Genomic DNA, 23,847 nt, shown 5'->3' with positions numbered 1-23,847 from the left:
TTTCCTTGAGACTTGGCACAAACCATTCACTTTTCCCCCTCATGGTCAGTAAACCAAGTTAATGTGACACATGTGTACACGAGTAAAGGAACCAGGAGGAACAACATAGAGCAGTCTATCTGTGTAGTCTATGTTTCACTGTTTGTAATGTTGGAGCATCAAAGACATCTTCCTATTTCTGTATACGTGGTTTGATAGGCTGAATGGACTGGTCCTGGTCACATGAAAGCGACTGAATGACCTGTCTTGGCGACTCTGGCTCCAGTTTAAAACCTCGATATGCTGACCACACTCCTTCCCTCCTTGTGTAATAGGCAGGCGGGTCTGAATGGGCTATTCCTCTTCTTATTCAATAGTTTCAATGGATTGAATGGCATCCTTGTATTCTGTTGAAAGCAGCTTGAGGTGCTGGATGAGCTCCTCGTATTTAACTGTGGAAATGTGCAATATCTAGCAGGACTGTTACATGAATGTTACCTACACTTTAACAGCACAGGTTAAATGCTATCCTGGTCTTGCTGCGCATGGACACAGACTGCTTCAACGGCAGAGAGGTAAACATGATGTGGTCTTCAGTGAACATCTTCACTTCTGACAGTATAATGCTGGAAAGACATTGAAGCAGCTCTAGAAAGCTGCCTTTACGATGCAGGCGGAGATGTCCTGTGACTGAGATGATTGATCCTCACCAACCACAAACATCTTCCCTTGTGTTCTGAATGCCTCAAACCAGCGGCGAGTTTACAATTAATTCCGATTACATTTAATTCTGTTCAGGTTCCTGGATACCATCCTCAGTGAAATTCTGCCTTGATAACAGAGCCGGCCACCCTTACCTTGTGTTCGTATCTTTTCTTCATGTCAATAGGACACGGTGTGTATGCAAGGAGTGTTTCCTTCTCACAGAGGGTAGTGACTATCGGGACTTCTCTATTCCAGAGATTTAGGGGAGATAAATCACTGAGATGATTGGAAGAAGGGCATACTGAATATTTGAGGCATCAGAGAGTCTAGGGCTGCAGGGTTTGGGCACAAAAGAGGAGTTGAGGCCTCGGCAGGTCAGCCATGCCCTTACTGAAGGGACAGAGAAGCTTGAGGGGCTGAATGACCAATTCGTGTTGAGAATTTTCTCTTATTCTGTTACTGGAAAGTCATTTTCTGGGAATTCTTGCTATTGAATGTTGCAGACAGGGACACCAGAGGATTTTGTGAGCCATATCTGGGTGAGTTATGGGAGCTGTATTCACAGTGAATATGGGTCTACAACATGACCAACAAATGAAAACAGTTCTATAATGATGCAGGAGCGGGCTGTTTCACACCATCACCCACTCTTTCTTTTCCCAGGAATATTTTCCAAAATCATACCAAACCGTATGTGACAGACTTCAGGCGCTAAGAGAAAGTGAGTACTGAAGATGCTGGAGATCAGAGCCGAGAGTGTAGTGCTGCAAACGCACAGCAGATTAGACAGCATCCGAGGAGCAGCAGAATCCACGTTTCGGATAGAAGCCCTTCATCAGGAATCCTGATGAAGGGCTTATGCCCGGAAACATCGATTCTCCTGCTCCTCGGATGGTGCCTGACCTGCTGTGCTTTTCTAGCACTACAGTCTCGAATATTCAGGCACTGAATGGTCTCCTCTGTTTCTGTGCACCAGGTTTGAGGAACTGCATGGAAAAGGGAAGTAAGACTGAGGAGTAGGAGTGTATCATTAGACACTTTTAGCCTTCTCAACTAGTCAGTAAGATCGTGGCTGATCTGAATGTGGTCTCAGCCCCACTTCCATATCTGTAGTTCATTGTCCTTTACTGTACAATATCTAACTAACATAGCTTTGATTAAATACAAACACACAGGCAACACAAACTTCTGGGGAAGTGTCCTCCCACTCAAACATCGCTTTGTGAATTTCTCCTCAGGCGTGTTCAGACTGGGATTGGACAGATCACTGTTTCACATTCTAGTCCTGTTCCTCCTTTGATCATGATAAATTTCAAATGTAACCAGGTTTGAGATATGGCCAATGATATAGGTCTCAGACTAGGTCAGCTTCTTTGCTGGTGAAAAGTCAGGTTGATACCTTACATTTGCAAAAATAATTCACCAAAGCAACGTTACTCAAGCTATGATGGAAAGATACATGACAAGCAGTTTGGACAAATACGTACATTCATATTTATCTTATTTGCATACTGAGATGCAGTTTGTGCATACACACAGACACACACCAAGGCACACACAGTGTCACACACACAAGTGCACTCAGACACATGCATACACATGTCTAAACACAGACAGAGAAAAAAAATCTCTGCAGACTATCAGCTTGAAAGAACATTGTCCAAGCAATAGTTAAAATCAAGACAAAAGTAAAATAATTAAATATTATTCAGCCTCTGAGGTTATTCGGCTCATACAAGCAGGATTTATTACTGGAACAATCGAATTTCGCTGAATTCCCTTTGATTTTAGGCAGTGGGGAGATGCCAATGATTCCTCAGCGGTAATCCGATATGGATGACAAAGATGACTGAAAAGTGTTCACCTCTCATGCATTGCTGTGAGAAGGAACAAGGAAAGAGAGGGAGCAATAAGCCATGGCTTCTCCGGCAGGTTGCATTTTCTCCATCTCTGAGCAGAATTATACAATAATGTTATCTGACCACCAAAGGGGAATCACACGAGGCCTCCTTGAACATTTGCGGAAGTGTTTGACTCTGTTCCTATTCTCTGCTCCATGTAGGAGTTTTAATGAAGGTACGTTGGTATGTGTCCTCATATTTTTGTCCAGTAAAATCATGTCTTCATAATATCTGTTTTCTTGTACTAAGTAAAGAGTATTTGACATATATATGTTGTTTTCTTAAATGTCAATTCTCAGTTCTAGTCTCCTATATCAGAGAAAAATGCCCATAGGCTATGCAAAAGATACACTCTCCTCAACATCTTAGAAGATTCAATACGAACACCTCTCATTCTCAACCCTGAACTGCTCTTGCCTTATAGAGTTTTATAAGATCGAGAGAAGCGTGGAAATGGAGAAGAACTAAGGACATTTAGCTAGGTTAACTTCGTCCAAAACTAGAGCACATAGATTGAAGGTGAGAGGAGAAAGATTTAAAATCGACAAAAGTGGTCATTTTTAACAGAGTGTATGGAATGAACTGCCAGAGAAAATTCTGGGGGCTGGGACAGCTACAGTATTTCAAAGCCATTTGAATGAAGCCATTTGAGTGAACACTAATATTTTATGGAATATGGGCCAAGTGCTGGCAAATAGAACGTAATTAATTTAGGACATCACGTCGGCATTGACATAGTGCACCGAAGGGTCTGTTTCCATGCTGTATGAAAGAATAGAGCCTTCATTCCAGGAGCAAGTACTGTGAAACATCTTTGCAAAGGATCCAAAAATTTTGAGTACATTGATTTTTCAGATTATGAAATCATCACTGCACACAATACATCTGATGTGACCTCAGAAAGCTCCTGTCCAGTTGCAGTTAAACATACGGATAGCCTTTGCATGAAGTAGTCATTCCATATACCTTCCTAATTAATTACTGCTACTGCATATTAACCAAGTGTGATGCATGTACCAGGGTGAACAAATGCCTTTGTAACACTGAGTTTTGTGATCTCTCCTCTTTTAATTACTTTATGTTGTTTTACCCTTCTGTAACAGCACAAACTTCGGTAGCCCATGTTATCCTGTTTCTACTGAAGGTTTGCACACTCAGATTCCCTGTCTATAATACCTTACAGCCTCTCTACCTGCACTTGTCATCCTACCGAATGATCATCTTGGTGGTTGAGCCAATTGAATTCCATCCAATTAGTTCCCACAAGCAAATCATTGACAGATTCTAATTAGTTTTTGATGTTGCACTGATCTCTGAGGCTCTTCATCACGTTAAAGATTTCCAACCCGAAAATAAACATTTCTCCCGCTGTCTATTTCCTGATAGTTACCCAGGGCTCTCCTGTTCCTGTATAACAGCTTAGAAAGTGGGCCGTGACCTCGTCTTGTGCTGCGTAACGTACTCAAATGGCTAAATAACTTCGTCCTGTTCCTTTGTAAATCCTTAGAGGGGCAGATAGGTGTCCTCATGTCTCATTGAATCGATTATGAATGGCTGAATGGGATCTTCCTCATCTTTTGTAATAGCGTCGAGGGTTGAGTGAGTGAAAACGCATGCAGCAAAAGCAGCAGGTGGCCATTCAGCCCCTCATGCCTGCTGCACCATTCAGAATGCTCATTGTTGACATCATTGTATCTAAGCATCCCTTTCCTGTCTGTTTCCAATAAACATTACTTCTCTTGTTCATTAATGATCTATGCAACTCAGCCTTGAGTGTTATCAGTAACCCAGTCATCAATGCTACTTGGGAATGAGAAGACCACAGACCACACAATCCTAAAGAGAAAGGAACATCCCTTTCCCACTTTGAAATAGGTATGCCCTTATTCTCAAAATGTGTTCCCCTCAAACCAATCACCATTCTTTTGACACAAGGACACAACAGTTCGGAACAGATACAGACCAGTCAGCCCCTCAAACAGACCCATATTTCCATTAACCCTCAACAATCAAATACCGACCAGATTGACCTCCAATGACGTTAAAGGAAATCCAGGTAAAATGTGTTAACAAGAGTTACAGAAACTGAAACAGAGAGCTTTGAACAGTACAGCACAGAACAGCCTTTCAGCTCTCAATGTCGTGCCGACCTTTTTTCTACTCTAAGATTAAACTAAACTACAGATCCTTCATCGTATTATTATCAATGTGCCTATCCAAAAGTTACTTGAATGTCCCTAATGTATCTGAATCTACTACTACCGCTGGCAGTGCATTCCACGCACCTATCACTACCCGTGTAAACAACGTGCATCTGACATCTTCCTGAAAACTTCCTCCAATCACCTGAAGGTTATGTTCTCCTCGTGATAGCAATTTCCACCCTATGAAATAGACTGCTTATCCATTCTATTTGTGCCTCTCATCATCTTGCACACCTCTATCAAGTCATCGTTCATCCTTCTATCAAACGTTCTTCAGAAGACATGCTCTCCAGCACGGCAACATTCTGGTAACTCCAGCCTGCAACCCCTCTCAAGCTTCCACATATTTCCTATAATGGATTGAACAAAACTCAACACAATATTCCAAGTGTTTTCTAATCAAACCAATATGGAACTGCAACATAACCTCGCAGCTCTTAAACTCAATCCCCCAGCTAATGAACGCCAACACATCAGACAACTTCCTAACAGCCCTATCACCTTGAGTGACAACTTTGAGGGATCTACGGATGTGGACTTCAAGATCTCCTTGTTCCTACACACTGCCAAGAATCCTACCTTTAACCCTGCAATTTGCATTCAAATTCAACGTTTGAAAGGGACTCTCTCCTGAAAATGGGAATTTGGAGCAGAATTAGGCCACTTAGCCCATTGGAGCTGCTGTGCCATTTGACATGTTTCTCAGCTGCAATCTCCTGCCTTCGCCAAGTGATTATTGATTCCCTTCTTAAGGAAAAGCGTATTTATCTCTATTTTAAAGAAACTACAGTGTCTGTGTGCAGGACTGTGCATGTGTGTTTATGTGTCCATATCTGTATGCATATGTATTTAATGTGTCTATGTATGTTTGTGTGTATCTCTGTGAGATGGGGACTTGTCGTTTTCCGGGGTACATCCATTGAAATTGAGATCAACCCCTAACCTGCCCCCTCCCCCCCCACCAGCACACCTGCATCTGAATCTAGTGATGCAATGCCACCCTCTACGGGCCTCCCCATGCCACAGCACTAGTGCCAGTGTTTCGTTTCAATCAGAAGACATCAAATACTGTCAAAATCTCACATTGCACGATTGCTTGATTTGTCAAATTACGTCTTTGGAAGCACAGAACACTTTCGCCTGATACCTAGTGACATTGTTCCTGGGCTATTACTACCACCACTTGGTCAGTTTCAGACTTTTCAATCTTTCCTCACTTATAATTTGTAGGAGTGCATAATAAAAGATTTCAATTTAATGAACATGCAATAAATTCATTGCATAACCTTACAAATGGTTCAGTTGATCTTGCTTGAATGCATTTGCGGTGGAAATCCTCTTTAATTTGTGCACTCTTTGTAATGAATAATTTTCAAAGACAAATCATTTCATCACTGCAAAGCGATCACAGACAATACTTTACATTAACATTCTCCACTCGGAGGTTCCTCAATACTTTACAATCCTTAATATACCAAGAAATGGCAGTGTGAATCTCAGAAACAATGAGATCGTGTGTCTTGGATTATTGTTCACTTCCTGGTGTGTCCGGAGTAGTGCTCCATGTAGGACATGGGGCCCCATCAGCTTTGAGACACGTCTTTGAAACTTGGTCTGTGTCTGTCCACTGAATGCTCTTGCAGCTGATCGTGCGGTCAGTAACAGGACGAAGCACCCCGAGTATTAATGTTAAGTATCAGGCATCGAACTTGTAGCTGAGGTACTTCTGACTGACTCCTGGTATTGAAAAATTAGTTGAAGGGCTGGGAATGGTTTGCTGGACGTTGTGCTGTGAGCTGCCTCAGACATTCGGGAGTCCTGAGGATTTAGTGAGCCAACTCTGAATGGAACAAGGGAACTGCAGTTACAGCATCTGGGTCTGTAACATGAACACCAAATGGAGAGAGGCTGCAGACAGGGGAAGCTCTGAAACCACGGAGTGGGTGTGTGTGCGGGGAAAGGGATCTGCTGTATCCAACCTGGGTTTTCCAAGACAAGCTTCCCAAGATGCACTTAACCCAGGAGCAAAGTGTGAGAGGCCCCTGATTGAATAAGGAGCTGGTCACAGAACGGTGTCAACTCCTTCAACATGACCTGCCACTTCACACCAGGGGGAGGACGGTGCTGCCAGTAATTGTTAGGTTCAAAGTTTCATTCAACTTCTATGGTCTGGAACTTTCCAGGCAGGACAGGGTGACATAGCCATCATCTCCCAGTATTTCAACATCAGGGTCATCATTCAGTGACGGAGGATATATATGGTGGATGAGAGCAATAGGCCTGCTGGGACCATCAGGCAGAAGACGATCAGGGTGATGGAGCAACATTTGCCAAGTCTGAACGCGTCAGAGTGAACTCTCCAGTACACACTGTATCAAAAAGTCCTGCAATCTCTGTGTATTTTAGTAACATACTGCCTGCCATTCTTCCTGGAAGAAAATGACAGGTTATGGGTGTAGGTTTGTTCTGAAGGGTTGATATAAACAGGAAAACGAACAGGAAATGACATCACCACAAACCTCAGGAACCCCATCCAGAACAAAAATACAAATGGAAAGCAGGAGACAACAGCTTCACTTCACTTGAAGCTCGCCACTGATGATGTTACCTAACCAGGTAATGAAACGTCTGGACGTCAAACCTACAGCTCAGCGAGCAAACCCAAACCCTAAACCTCATCCTGAGCCACAAACCTTCACAAACCTTGCACAATTAACAGGTTATGTATTACATTAAATCCTGGTTGCCAATCTCATCCATTGACTTAACCTTTCCATATCCATTTCCAGACTCTACAACTTCCCTTGATAATTTAATTTCCTGATTATCTTAGTTTCATTGGCAATCCGAGTTACAGTACATTTGTTCCACTCCTCTAGATCATTGATATAGATTTTAAAGAGCTGAGGACCGAGCTCTGGTCACTGTGTGACCCTACTGGTTACATTCTTTTAAACTGGTTGAGACTGATGTATCCGGAGTGCCTGCTTCCTGTTTGATAGTCAGTCCTCCTCCATTCCTGTGTAACACATTCGAAGGACTGAATAAGAACGAGGAGCATCAGTCGGCAATCGAAACCGACGAGCCTGCTCTGCCATTGAATACAATCATGGCTGATGTCATCTCAGTCTCTCATCCACTTTCCTACCCACTCTCCATATTCCTTCAGTTACTCAATGTCGCAGCATCCACTGCACTCTGAAACAGTGAATTACACATATTCACAATCCTTTGAGAGAAGTTCTCTCATCATTGTTTAAATTCCCCTCCCGTTATTCTAAAACTACGATCTCTTGTTATCGATTGCCGACATGAGGAAAAACCGAATGACCATCTACATTATCAATCACCTTTAGCATTTTCCGGATCTCAGTGACATCTTCTCTAATTTTTCTAAAGTCCAGAGAATATATGCCTGAACCGCTCAATCTCTCTTCAGAGGACAAAAACATTATCTCTCGAATTAGCCGAGTAAACCTCTTCTGAACTGCCTCCATGGTAATTACATCCCCCTTGCAGTCAGAACACCAAAGCTGTATACAGTACTCAATTGTGATCTCTCCAATGCCTGGCATTGTTGCAGCAACACCTCCCTCGTTTTATAATCCATTCTATCAGAAATAAATGCCTACATTGCAGTTGCATTTATCACTATCTGATGTGCCTGCATCTGTATTTGTTTGCAATATGGATAAGGATACCAGATCCCTCTGCACCTAAGCACTCTGTAGTTTCTCTCTTTGGATAATAAGTCGCCTTTCAGTTTCACCGACAAAAACGGCCTCATACTTCTCATTGTTTGGTTTCATCTGCCAAATACTGACCCAACCTATACTTAATCATTCATTATAATTTCTCAGTGTCTTCTGAAAAACTGATTATAGCATGTCTATCCCCTCAAATAAGTGATAGTATTAATTGCCAATAGTCGGAGCCTGGGGACTGACCCCTACGGTACCCTGAAAGTTGCAACAGAAAATGAAAATGAACTTTTTATTCCATCTCACTGCATTTCTTTGTTTCGCCAATCCTATATCCAAGTGAATAAATTACTGCTAACCATATGCGATCTTATTCTGCAGATTAATCTTTTTTGTACACCTTATTCAATGTCTTCTACAAGTCGAGATTTTACAGGTCCAGGATCCTCATTATGCTGCTTGCTTTTCACATTCTTAAGGACTCAAGCAAATAATGAAAATATGATTCATACTTTGCAAAATTATGTTGATTCTGATGGATTGTGGTTTCACTCTGCAAATGGCCTGTCCTTAATTTCTGAATAATCAATTTTAACAGTCCTTCTTAAGTTCCAGCAGTTTTCTCACTACTTTATATTCCATCGCAAAGGTGATAATCCTAAATTCACACCTCTCTACAATCTCTTTGTTCGCTCCAATCCTGTACAATTGGCATATGGTGTGAAATCACCTGTTCTGATTGTTCTGTAAGTTGCATCAGTGGCTAAATGGACTCAATCTCTTCCTTGTGCACAAAATCGATGTGCTGATGTCTTCCTGCTGTTCCTATACGACCGTCTCGATAGCCAGCCTGTCCTCCTCCTGTTGATACATAAGAGGTTTGAGGGATTATGGAATCTTTCCGTTTGCTGTGTAACAGTTAGATGGCATGATGGACCTTCTCATATTCCTCCATCACAGGCTGGAGATACTGAACCGTCTCCTCCTGCATGCCTGAAATGGACTTGAGGGAATGATTAGTCTTCTCCTGTTCCCATACATCAGACACGTGAGGTGAACTTCTTCCTCATTTCCCATAAGAAATCTCATACAGTTTGCATCCTTCTCCAATTCCCATTCAACAGGCTCGATAGGACTGAATGGCCTCCTGTTATCCCAATCTCCAATCACTGTATGACCTCTTCCAGTTGCTATGTTATTGACTTAAGGAGGCTGAATGGACTGATCCTGTTGCTGTGTAACAGTATACTGGTGCTTCATGGCCTACTCTGGGTCCAGTGTTTTTGGCTCAAGGCGTAGATTGACCTCCTCCTGTAACTGCATGTCAGGCTCCAGGGGCTGAACAGTCTCATCCTGTTCTGGTGTAACAGGGTCGAACGCCTGAATATCCTTCTGCTGTTCTTGTGTAACAGGCTGGAAAAGAGGAAGGAATATCTCCATTTGCTGCTGTCATTGGCTTTTTTCGCTGACTCCTTCTCGTGTTCTGGAGTAAAATTAAGATCATCGTTCATTCATGTAAACTCTAATAGATATCGGATCAACCTGATCATCCTTTCCTTATAAGCCATCACTTTCATTGCAGGAATCAGTTGAGGGAACCATCTCTGAACGGTTTCCAATGTAACAATATCCTTTTTTGAGTGAGGAGACTAAATGTGCACACACTACTTCAGATGTGATCTTGCTAAGATCCTGTAAAACAGCAGCAATTCTTTACCAGCTTGCCATAAGGTTCCCATGCGGGTTAGAGCAGTCTCAGCTGTCTGAGAGAATACACAACATTGTTGAAACAGCATGTCCTTCTCTATTACACCAGCATAATTGGACATCTAATGAAACTGTCACAATGACACTTTAGAAAAACAGTAAAGTGTGTAACATCTCACCTGAATCTGCCATTAATCTCTCCAGTACCCATGTTGCTCAGATGCCAGAGAATCTACGAGGACGGAGATTAGAATCAGCAAGGAGATGCATTCATTGATGGGAGTTATATGTCAAAGTGAAAATTGCAATGCCAACATTGAGCATGTTATAAAACCGGAAAATGGATATGCAAGTTTCTGTGTACTGCAGCAATAATGGACAAATTCAAGGTGCATCCAAACTGTGAGAACCAAAGGGAATACTAATGCTTTAAAAATGGATTCCATGTGCCTGCATGAAATTGTCTGTTTTAACCGTTTGTTGAGCACTACGGTAGAGCTCCGGCCGTTTGGGAATTGGTGATGTGTGGTTGAACGAGCGAATTGAATACCTTATTGTAAAGGAGCTCTGAGAAATGCTCGTCAGAATATATTGAATTTTTACATGATGTCAAAATACAAAGTGATTTTTTTTTAAACAACATAGTATGTTCGTAAGGTGCACACAGTAAAAGGGAAAATTGGCGTAATGATAGTTAACAAATGAAGTTAAAGTTTGCATTCGATCAAAGGAAGCGGCTCAGAAAAAGATGTTGTGATGAGTAATAGCCTCAGAGACAGTTAGAATCCAAGAAAGGAGGACCAGACTAATGATGATCAAATCAGAAAGAGAACAAGACAGTACGCTAACAAATAGAAAGAAAATGCTGAAAAGCGTCTATGAATATTTGACAGGAAATTGTAAAGCAAGGGCAAATGTGGAACAGTGACTGTCCAGGCAGAATAATTTCTGGAAGAGAACGGAGAAATTAAAGAAAAACTAAACAGTTACTTGGTGTTTGACTTCACGGCAGAACATCCTGGAAATTTGCAGGGAATACAATTTGACCCTGGGAATGTATTACTAAACACATATCAGTAACATGTAGTAATGGGATTCATAGCTGGATTGAGCATGGATATGTTTGACGTACCAGATAAACGTCATGCCAGACTTTCGGAGGAAGCAGCAGTAGACATATTAATTGCATTTCGAGTCACTGTGCTATTTTCTTATACATTCTGGAAAGACAGCAAGCATTTCTGGGGAAATGGATGTTTATAAATGTAATCGGATGATTAAAGAAGGGAAGATGAGGGAGAGTGGAGAACTACAGACTAATAACTTGTCATTAACTTTGGGGAATCTGTTGGAATTTATTATTAGTGGTGTGTTATTGGATACTTAGAAAGTAACAGAAAAAACTAGAGAGTATAATAATGCATTTATGAACGAAAAGTTACCTTTTAACATAAATATTATTATTGAGAAGATTTTCATTGTTTACAAAAATATAAAATTCTGAAAAAATAAGAGAACAATCTTATAATATAACAACAATAACAGTAAACATACTACTACTCTACTCCACTAACAATTTAGGAGGAAAAATAAAACTATACAAAAACTACTGTTCAATAAATACGTAAATCAAAGCAAAACATAGATTAAACCAAGCCGAACGAAGGCAATTAAAGTAAATTACATGAAGTTAAAACACGCAGCCGAATCCTACCAAATCTCCCCATCACCCGTAGCATGAGTTACCATACACGTATTTGTTCAGACTTCTTCCTCTCAGAGGCCCCTGGGACGCCAGACACAGCCCTCACTGCTGCACAATTGCCCTGTCTAATATAGCCAATAAAACAATGTCTATATGGTTGAAATAGGGTCGCCATGTCCTATGAAAATGTTCCATTTTCTGGTGGCGATACTTATATGGAATTCCAGTGGGGTGGGCTCCCATAGCTCACCTACACCACGATGAGAGTCCTGGGAGGTTTTCTGGAGCCCAGTTCATCAGAATGTTCTTCCTCGCACGAAATGAAAGCATACTAAGCCATCTCTTCCTATGCAAGTCCAAAGAGGGAAGGTTCAGCATACGCAAGAGGAGGGTCACCAGGTTTGCCTTGACTTCGGTTCTCAAGAACCCTTTTCAAAAACCTTGCTGTAGTGCACCAATACCTACAATGCTTGTGGCATGATCACAAGCAATAAGTAAGAGGACCAACATCTATTGTACATTTGGGGAACATTGGGAACGCTCCTGTCTCAAATTTCACTAGCTGCTCCAGTGTCACATAATCCTTGTTTAGCACCTTCAACTCCATAGCCTACGTCCTACTGCAAATTGAAATCTTCCTTATGTTCTCCCAAATACCCTCTCCCTCCTCTGGTGAGATATCCACCCACGATTCCTGAGCCCAAACTCCATAGAGGTGCTATATATCCTTCGAGAAATTACGTCTTAATAAATAATAGTGGGTGCTGAACGAGACAGCAACCGTGGATGGAAGCACTCTCCTCTCCATTTCCGAGTTATAACGTCCAACCATTAATGTAGCCTTTTTTTTCTGTATAAAGTTTCTGATCTGAAAGTAACAAAAGAGGTCCCTCACAGATAACTCATATTTCTGGCTCAGCCGCTCGAAAGTCATCATGACTGCCATGTCAAATAAGTCTCCCTAACAGGAGAGACTTCTCTGGGCTCCAGAGCCGAAAGCCAGAATCCATCAATACCGACTGGAATCCTACCAATCCTACAATGGGAGTAAAAGGGGAAGTTTTGTTTTGTAAACTGGCCTCACTTTGTTGCATCATTTTCCATGCTCTTACCATTTTAAGGAAAATTGGATTTCTGCAATGATCCATAGCAGTCCTTGCCTTGTCCATGAACAACAGATTAATGTGGCCGCATTTTGCCTGGGAGGCCTCAATGTCCAGCCAAACTGACTGCGTGTCTTGGCAAGTATATATAAAAGTCCGGAAAATTCACACCCCTCATCTCCGGCAGAATCTGCAATTTAGCAAGCTGAAAGATCACCTGTGGTGCCAGATAAACGAGCGCAACCAACTGTAAAGCCTCAGTAGCACCTGCCTGGCCAGCATCAAAAGGACCATTCGCATGGGATAGAAGAAACGAGGAAGAACATTCATTTTAAGCAGAAGTATTCTACCTAACCAGAATATTGAAATATTAGACTACATTACTTACAGTGTGGAAACAGGCCTTTTGGCCGAACAAGTTCACACTGACCCTCCGAAGAGCAACCCACCCATATCCATTTTCCTACATTTACCCCTTCACCTAACGCTATGGGTAGTTTGGCATGGCCAATTCAACTAACCTGCACATTTTTGGATGGTGGAAGGAAACCGGAGCACCCGGAGGAAACACCCGCGAGAATGTGTAAACGTCACATCGCAGTTGCCTGAGGCGGGAATTGAACCTGGGCCTTGGTACCATGAGGCAGCAGCGCTAACCACTGTGCCACCCTGCTGCCCATATCTTCCCAGAAGGAAGGACAGTTATATTGGGGCCCCTCTGTATTACCTCTACCAACGGTTCAATCACGAATGCAAATAATAACGTTGAAAGGGGCACCCTTGTCGGCTGCCTCTGCCGATGCTAAAATTATACCATTCGATATTATATCATTAGTGAGTACTGCTGCTTTACAGTCACGATGTAATTCTGCAATTCACCAGGGAAACCTCCAAGGCCAAACCGTTCCAGGACATAAATGTGGTATGGCCACTACACCCAGTCAAATGCCTTCTCTGCATCCAGTGAGACTACGAAGCCTGGAATCGACCCTTGCTTTCATACCTGAACCATATTTAGCACTCTCCTAATATTAATAGGGGACCTGCGACTCTGAGTAAAGCCTGTCTGGTCCACTTTCACAATGAAAAGCAAGGCCTTCTCCAGCCTCAACGCCAATATTTTCGACAAAATTTTAAAGTCCACCTTTAATAACGATACATGCTTATATGAAGTGGAGTCCTGTGGGGTTTTCTCTCTCTTGAGAATAAGAGAAATATTTGCTTCTCTCAGAGATGGGAGGCAGTCCTGACTAAACGAATAATTGAATATATGTAACATTGGCCCAGCCAACATGCCTATGAAGTCCTTATAAATCTCACTCTGTCAGCCATCTGGGCCGGTCGGTTTGCCACTCTGGACCTGCCTTAATGCATCCTGTATTTCTTGGATTGTCAGAAGGGCATTCAAAAGAGACTCCTGCTCTGAAGTTACACCTGGGATATCCAGGGTCTTAAAAATGACTCCGTCTTCACCAATCTGTCCTCACAATCCTCTAACTGGTACAACCAAGAGCAGACCTTATTGAATGTTGCATTAACCCTTTTGGGATCGCAGCTGATAGTACCAGCACCTTCTATAGTGGATGTGATAGGTTGGGGGCACCCTTCTTTCTTGCCAACTACGCCAAATATTATCACCATACTCAAATAAATGCTACTTCGCAATGGACAGCTCCATCTTTGCTGTCTGGTTGAGCCCAGCATTTAAAATAGCCCTGAGGGCAGTAATCCGCTGCAACCTAGTTACAGACAGAATGTCAAAGTATGCTGTTTCAGCTGACTTCAGCCAAGCCGTGAGCATACGTTACTGCTTTCACTTCTGCGGCTTCCGAGTCACCGAGTAAGAAATGATCAAACCCCTTGCATCGGCCTTGGCAGTCTTCCAGAATACCAACGGATTACTGGCCGTACCCAAGTTAATATTGCCTAAAAAATCAAATTCCCCTGAAAAGTGCTCAATGAATTTGCTATCCTTCAGGCGGAAAGGATCCATGTACCAGTGCCGTGAGCCTGTCCCATCACCATTATCCTTGACCTCCATGTGCACTGCTACATGATCAGAAATTGCTATGTTCCCAATTCTGCAGGAAAACACTGAATGTACAAAGGTGATGGGGCCGAAAACATGCCAAACCTAGTATAGCACTTACGTGGGTTAGAAAAACATCCACCAACCTAGCTCCCTGTTCAGGCCAACCAGCTGCCAGGATGATTTGGAATTACACTCGAGACCTGACTACATCTGATCCGCCTCGCGGTCCATGAGTCAGTTAAATTGTGCGATGTGACCCAAGGGTCATCAAACTGGAAAGTGCAATCATTAGATATTTGAAGGGGTGAGCTGCTGGCAATATTATTCAAGGTCCCATATTCCTCTCCAAGACTTAAATATTTAAGTATCATAAACCACTCATATTCATCCTTAATTTGGCCAAACAACTGAAATGGTAGGTTGGTATGAATATGTATAGCTACTCCTTCACTTTTCGAATTAAAGGATAAAAAAACGTGCCAAACCTTCCTCGTGTAACTTTAAGTCCTCCTTATTGGTTAGATGTGTTTCTTGCAGCAAGGCTACATCGACCCTTTCCTTTGTGAGGCTTGAAAGTATCTTTTATCTCGTAATCTGTGAATGCCTGCCCTTAACATTTCATGTGCACCATTTAAATTATCGGCTAGCCATAACCATCCGAAGCAACCCATGACCCACTGGGAGAAGAACCCCATTTTTAGCGCGCCAAGTGAAAGCAGTAGACAATTCGTATGAACTTCATAATATAACTATAAAAGCAACCAAATCAAAACTTCTAACAACGACAATGAACCAACATATGACACACAGAAGTGAAGACTTTCCCCCTTGCCTGTAGAGGGCACTCATACTACCCATTAATCCCGCATGGCTCCTCCGAGCTGAAGCCGCTCCCCAAACCCAGGCAAAACAAAGTTATAAAAAGTTGCATGCGTCTTACAACAAGAAAATTAAAAGTGGGCATTCAAACCGTCCCATCCATAATTTGACCCGAGGCAGTCCTGCTGAAACAAAACGTAACCACCCGACCATCCCCAATCGTCCTTTCCCATTTCAAGCGAAGAGAGAGAAACGAAAAGCAAATGATAGAAAAATTAAGAATAATAGGAGAGGGGGATGAAAGGAGAAAAGAGAAAAATCAAAAAAAGGGACCTCTGCATACTGAAAAAAATTTAGGTAAACCAGCAAACCCCAGAGAAAACAAAGGGAACACAATTGCACGTATTATTTGAACCAGCCAGTCTATTTTAATGTGTCCAGAAGGTTCCTTGCGTTTTCCGGTGAGTCGAGATTAAACACAGGCCCTCCATGGCTGAAACGTCTTGGAAAAAACATAATTCGTGATCCTTTGTAGATCAAACCTATGGATCCGTCCCCAGAGCTCGAGAACCTTCCAGCACCTTTTTTTCTCTATCGTGCTGGACTTGCACGAGCACCGGACGGAGGCGCTGGTCTGATCCAGGCTTGCACACTGCGACCCGCTGGGCCCACTCGACCCGCACTCAGTCTGCCAGACTTCCAGCTTCAAGAATTTTGTGAGCCATTGCTCGAAGAAGCTGATGAGCTCGCCTTCTTATTCTCGTTCCGGCAGCCCGACCCGGCTGTTGTTCTTCTCTGCTCGGACCGTAACCTACCATTCCAGGGCTTAGACCCGACCCGCCGAGGATTTTGCCATGGTTTCCGAAGCCGCAGTCCATTGTTCCTCCTCGACAATGCACGGCCTGAGACGCTTGGTCTCCTGGTCCTACTTCTGCAGCTTGGCTGAGATCAGTTCCAGCCTGGTTCAGATCCCTTCCATCGTTGAATCAATCTTCTGTCGCAAGCTCTGAACTCCGAGACCAGGATCTACTCCACAGATAACTCCGCTGAGGTGTTCGCAGCGGCCGACGTCATAACCACGGGCGTATCCATTGCTGCAGTGCCCTGTTGGTTATGATCCTCGTGATCCTTTTCTCTTAGTCATTTTCCTTACTCACTTAATATGGCATAGAGCACTACTGGGGATCAAAAACGACCGATATTACCACAATAGGGAAGAAAGAGAGGGCGAATGCATCACTTTGCCTGGGTATCTGTTGCTTAGCACAGCAGGGCAGACCTAATGACTCGCCGCCATCTTGGATCTCAACCGAATAATCACTGTTTACAAACTTTTTTTGAAATGGTTAGAAGATGTTGCTTGTAGGAGGAGACAGTGGAGTTTGATAGTTAGATATTCAAGTGGATGTTTAAGAGTTCAGAAAGTGAATAGTAAATAAAATTGAACCAACGTGGTTCAGGGGTGACTTTTGGAAATGAAAAGGTAAAAGTGAAGTTGGCCTTCAGTAAACTGAAATTGGAATATCGAAGTAAAGGCATTCTGCGCAGATTGTATGCAGTGTGGATGAGATTATACCTGTGTTCTGTACTGCTTCAAAGAATGAGAGGTGATCTCAGGGAAACTTAGAAAATTCACCCACAGCAGACTGACTAACACAGGGGCATGGAGAAGTGCAGCAGGCAAAATTGGGGGGAATCCAAGTTGTTCTACAAAAATATGAAGCTGAACAGAATAACCAGGGAAAAATTAGGACCCATTCGAAACCAAGGGGGCAAACAGTAAGTGAAACTGTGGAACATTGATAGACTGTGACATGAGGCCTTCACATCTATTTCAGTTGGGAGAAGGAAGATGCAGGTACAGAATTCAAGATGAACGACTGGGAAGCTCTCGAACAGTTTAATATAAGATGCAAGTTGTGATTGATGATTTTGGATGATGTAAAGTCCAGATGAATTGTATCGCAGTATACTGTTGGAGATAAGAGAGGAAATGTCCTGACCTAAATGTTTAAGTCGAATCTGACCACACAAGGGAGGTGCTCGAGGAGTGGTGAACAGCTATGTGGTCCAAAGGTACTGGAAAGGTGGTAGAGGTAGACCAGTGTCTGGCGGTGTACCATTGCAAGCAGTGCAGTGTATCTAATTATTTGTGCTATACATAAATGATGTAAATGTGAATGTGGAGAGGATGGTGGGAGTGGGGGCTCAGCGTAATAAATAATATTGTGTTTGACAAAACGATTTGCCAGGTGGTTGCCAGTGAGGAGGAAGGCTTCATGTTATAGAAACACCCCCACTTCTAAGAGACCGTCCTTAGTTAAATGATGCCTTGATGACAGGTCCGGTCACTCTTCCCTGAGCCCTAGTTTTCACGTCTTTTGCTCATATCAATAGGTCACACTGTGGGAGCAGGGAGTGCTTTTTGACCAGTCAGAGTTGAGGGCTGTGAAGAAGTGGACATGAAAGAGAATATTAGACCTTATGACCTTTTTTGTGGGAGAAGACATGCTTACGGTGGCGTGGGGTAGTGTGGCGTGTGGATGAATGCCATATCCTTGTTTGTGGCTTTCTCACATTCTATTATTGGAGAGTAGAGGCTGTCATTTTCCTGGAAGCCATGTTATTGAATGATACCACATTGTCTGGACCAGGGTCTACAACCTGACCAACAAACGAAGCACTAGTTGCAGAAAGGGGAAACTCAGTTAGAAATGATGAGTAGCCTCTTTCATACTCCAGCCTTGGTTCCAATTACACTTTCCAAACCAGCCCGAACTAGGTTTGACAGTTCTGAGGGACTGAATGGTCTTCTCTGTTTCTGTGAAAGGAGTAAGTAGCCTCTAATTGCTCTTGTCTAACAGGTTTGTTGGGCTGAATGAAACACAGAAAATGGGACTGAGGGACTGAGTGGGTCATTAGGCACTTTGAGACCTCTCTACCAGGGACTAAGATTGTGTCTGATCAGGTTGTGGTCTCAGCTCCACTTTCCTGTCTGTGTGCCATTATCCAAGAATCACTTCTCTGTCCAATATTTAACTAACTCAGTGTTCAATAAATATAAACAAAGAGACATCTCAAACTTGTGGGGAAGAGAATTCCCAATTGAAATGCCTGCTTAGATTTCCTGCTCATCCCTCTTATAGAGTCATATAGCATGCAAATGTGTAAGTGCTGACCAGACATCCCATTATGATCGAGTCTGATTTGATAGCATTTGGCTCATATTCCTCTAAACCTCCTTATTCAGATACCCACCAAGATTCCAGATTCCACCACTTCCTCTCACAGATAATTCCACGTGGATACCTCCCTCTGTATGAAAACATTGCGTCTAAGTTCCCTGTAAAATATTTCCCCTCGTACCTTAAAACAGGCCTCCAGTCTGAAAAGCAATCCTCTACCAAGCTCTGTCTCCTCCCATCAATCTAATTTAGTATTCAATTGGCTTCGGTGCGCTGGAGCCCATGTGACCCATCCTTAGTAACTTGCCCAATATGCAGAATCTTTTCGAACAACCTGTTCCAGTCTGTACGGAAGACATCTTCAATACTGCCTTCATCAATCTGCTTTGTCACCTCTTTAACAAACTCAGTCAAATTATTGCGACACGATTTCTTATGCAAAAAACCATGGTGACTACCTCCCAATCAATCCTTGCCTTTGAAAAAGCATGCAAATGGCTTTCGCTCTGAATCCCCTCCAACAATTCACCCACCACTGATGTCAGGCTTACTGGTCCAGAGTTCCTTGGGTTGTTGGGTAATTGTTTTCTTTTCTACTGTCACCCCTCCATTGGTCACAGCAAATTATCGGTGTAACCAGGTTAATGATATGGCCAATGATATAGGTCTCACATTGGGTCAGGGTTATCCTCGGAAGTGGTCGGGTTGATTTCCTTCATTTGTTAAAATTACAAATTCATGACGAAAATAAAGTACCTCAAACTATGATGGAAAGGTGAATGTCAAACAGAATATAAATTACAAAAATGTACATTGATGTTTCCATTTCTAAAATTACTGAGGAGCACAAACACACACAGACGCACACTCAGATACATACACAGACAAGCACACTCAGACACACTCAAACACACACACAGACATGTACACACAGACACACTCAAATACACAAAAACACAGACATAAAAACACGGACACGCACACACAGACACATGCACATACAAGTATATGCACAAACATAGACTAATGCTTGTACCGTAGACCGTAAAAGATTAGAGCAGAAAAAAAAAGCTATTTGGCCTATTCAGTCTACTGAGCTATTGACCATGGCTGACATGCTTTTCAAGGTAATTCTCCTGCCTTCTCACAACAAGGTTTGATCCCATCTTTAAGCATAACTTCTCAAGTCATATTCTAAAGACGCTAATGTGTCTGTGTGCTTGTGTTGACTCTGTGTGTGTCCCAGTGTCCTGCCCTGTGCTTCATGTTGGAAAGTGGGGTTTTAGCAGTTTTGAGGCATATATTTATAGCTTGCTCTGTGCCTATCCATTGAACGTCTGTGTTAACCAGTCTCTGCTGCTCATGTGCTCAGTTACATGAGGAATCCCCACAACTGTTAATGATTCAGACCAGACTTCTCATTTGCATTTGACTGACATTTGACTTAACTCTAGTTTTTGTACGTTTGTAGAAATGCTAGGACGTTTTCCTGGAGGCTGTGTTTTAAGCTGCTGTGGAAATTCAGGAAGACAAGGGGCTTTGGTGACGCAACTCTGGATGAAACATGGAGACTGTAGTTGCAGCATCTGCAACATGCCCAACAAATGGAGCAGAGGCTGCAGAGAGGGAAATCTCTGTAAAATGGAATGAGGGAATTAAATTCAGATCAACCATGGTTTTGAAGAATGTTGGAGAAAGATTGATTGGCTGGCTCATGCAACTTATTCAGATATTTCTGTTAGTAACAAGCCAATTTCACTTTTCTCCCAGTGTCCCTGACTGGCGGGTAGTGCGTCACCTCCTCCTGTTCCTGGGGAAGAGAAATCTGGGGCCTCAGAAGCCTCCAGATTTCTCTGTATCCCAGTCTCGAGTAATTGAGTGGCTGCCTCCTGTTCCTGTGTCCCAGTCTCGAGCAGTTGAGTGACTACCTCCCGTTTCTCCCTGCTCCTGAGCAGCAGTTTCAATGCTCTGAATGATGTCACAAGGTTAAGAAAGGACTTGATAACAGGGAATTTCAAACTTGGAGCAGCATTACACAATGGTATCGAGAAACTTCCCGACCAAACATTTTATGCATCTCGCATAAAATTTTATTACTGTTATTTTATCCCTGCCTCCTTTATAAACAGAGTGAAACATATACAACAGTGCTTTGTTCTGACAATAAACCCACATACAGGGAAAATAGATCAAAAAGATTGAAAGATTTATGGTCTATCCCTCAGCAACCCTCACCCATTCTATCCAAACCGAGTAAATGTTCCCTTTCATTGTGTTATGTAAAATGATGTAAGAAACTGGTTAACTGAAACTGTTTGTTTGGTGACTGTGACTAATGTCAGTCTCTGTGGATTCTAATTATCCCAGTGGGGGGTTTCGATCTTTTAATGATAAAAGAGCTCCATTCAATATGTTATCCTACAGTATGGGTAGGAGAATCTCCGATAGCACTAACAGGACTCAACTGCTCCAGAGAGAGGGAGAGATCAGAAACTGAGAATATTAGACTGGAAAGTTCCAACAGTGGATCAGAATCTGAGAACGTTATACTGGAATGTTTCAACAATGGATAAGAATCTGAAAACAATAGACTGGAATGTTCCAACAATGGACAGGAGTATATCGTATTATGTTTGGATTCTTTCTACATATTATATGTGGCCGTTAGCATCGCGGATCAAATATGCACTTTACATTATTCAATATTTTTATTATCCTATCCTGACTATTGTTGGTGTCCCCGGTAGGTTTCACTCTATTTATTATTTGAATTAACCATGTGCTACTGTATTATTGTTCTTTTCATTTACTCTACTCTGTAAGTATTCACGCTCCAAATCACAACATCAACAGTGAAGTTGTTCATTCTTTTTTTTATGGCACTGTGCCTTGTTGGTTAACCTAATCACTTTCAGGTATAAACCAGGATTCATTGCATCACTGCCCTTGCCATTTAAATGTTGAAAGCTTGGAGGTCACTGTCTTCTAGTCTGGATGCAAACTCTATTTCCTTCCTCTGACTCCATCCCATCCCTGGCAAATAACTGAGGCTGAAACAGACGAGTCACAACTATGGTGATCCCTTTGGCCACAAGCTGATTACTTACTCAATATCCTGGCCATTCCTAATTTTAATTATTGATAAGTGCAGATTTTACTTCACTGGTTCATCCCATCTGCTGTTTGCACCTTCAGCTATGAAACACAGTCTTAATAAAGCCAGTAATCTGCTGCTGCTTAACCAAATCTGAGTCCGTATTCCATAGCTTGAATCTAAACGCAGACCAAAATCCCATCACTCCTGCACGGATTGCTTGATATTGTTGTTGGGTCTGCCAATGCCTTTACTTTAATATTGGTTTGTATTTCCAGATGCATTGTATTTTCTCAAAAAAAATATACAATTTGTGGACAGTCAGGCAATGCGATATTTTATGAACTCCTACTTTCGAAATAAACCCAAACTGATTCCAGGTGAAGACACATACAGATTTCAGACAAGACCACATGCCTAAAATAGTTTGTCTGACTGTAGGGGTCACCTCCTTTGCATCGATAATACCTGAAGGTATCTCCAGGCAGGACTTGAAAGAAACTATTGGATTTGCATATTCATCAGTCAATACCTGCATCTCCATTCTAACCGATTAAAGATTTAGCAGCTATCTTAGATGTATTCAATTCAGGTGCATGTGTTATACAATCATTTCATCTTTTCCTAATAAATTTTGTGTCTAAGGTCTTTTCTCTCTCTAAGACCTGACGGACAAGCAGGACAATGAAAGCTCGTGTTTTCAAATAAACCCGTTAGACTATAACTTGGTGCCATGTGATTATTGACCTTACTCAACCCAGTCCAAAGCTAACACCTCCATATCATAGTTTTTATTGGTTAGCCAATTTTCTCTCCAAGCAAATAAACTGTCCCAACCCCATGTGCTCTTGTCTTGCATATTAATCTCCTGTCAAGCATGTTATGCATTGCCTTCTTGCAGTCCAGATATAATAGATCTTTCAGATCCCCATTATTCAACTTGTTTGTCACACTTCTTAATTTAAAAATGTTAGGAAAATCATTGAAGCATGATTTATCCTTAATAAAATCATGTCTACTTTAATTAATTGCGGTTTGACTTGCAAAGTTTCCTGTTGATAATTCCTTAATAACAGATTCGAACAATTTGTTTTCAGTCCCAATCGTTTGCTCATACCTTTCCATTCCCGAGTGAAGTTGGTTGTTCTAAGTTCTTCCCTTTCCATAACCTCGACAGTCCGTTTCAATTCCTGTGAAATAGGCACGCGGCTCTAAAAGATCGGCTCCAATTGCGTGTAAGAGGCATGGGTGTCTGATTGGACTCATTCTGTTCCTGCTTTACACACACGATGGGCTGAATGCCCTCCTGATGTCTCTACACTATAGTTTCGATGGCTTGCATGTCCTGCACCTGTTCGTGAGCAAACCGCTCAAGATATCGTTGTCTTCATCCTGTTCCTCAATGACAATTTTGGGGACTTATGGAATATCCCTGCTGTTGTGCCACATTTCGAGTATTGAATTGTGCCGGCATGTTGCGTTGCCCAGAGTGGGTAGCTCTGTGGTTAGCATGGCTGTCTCCCAGCACCAGAGATCTGGGTTCAATTTCAGCCTCTGGTCACTGTTTGTGTGGAGTGTGCGCATTTTCCCTGTGCATACAAAGGTGTCTGTCGTGTACTGCAGTTTCCTTCCACAGACCTAAGATGTGCCAGTTAGGTGCATTAGTCATGGATAATGTTAGGTTGCAGAGGTTGGGTTGGGAAGGGGGTTGG

The sequence above is a fragment of the Hemiscyllium ocellatum genome, chromosome 46 (assembly GCF_020745735.1).
Source record: "Hemiscyllium ocellatum isolate sHemOce1 chromosome 46, sHemOce1.pat.X.cur, whole genome shotgun sequence".
NCBI lineage: Eukaryota > Metazoa > Chordata > Chondrichthyes > Orectolobiformes > Hemiscylliidae > Hemiscyllium > Hemiscyllium ocellatum.
This window is presented reverse-complemented; position numbering follows the sequence as displayed.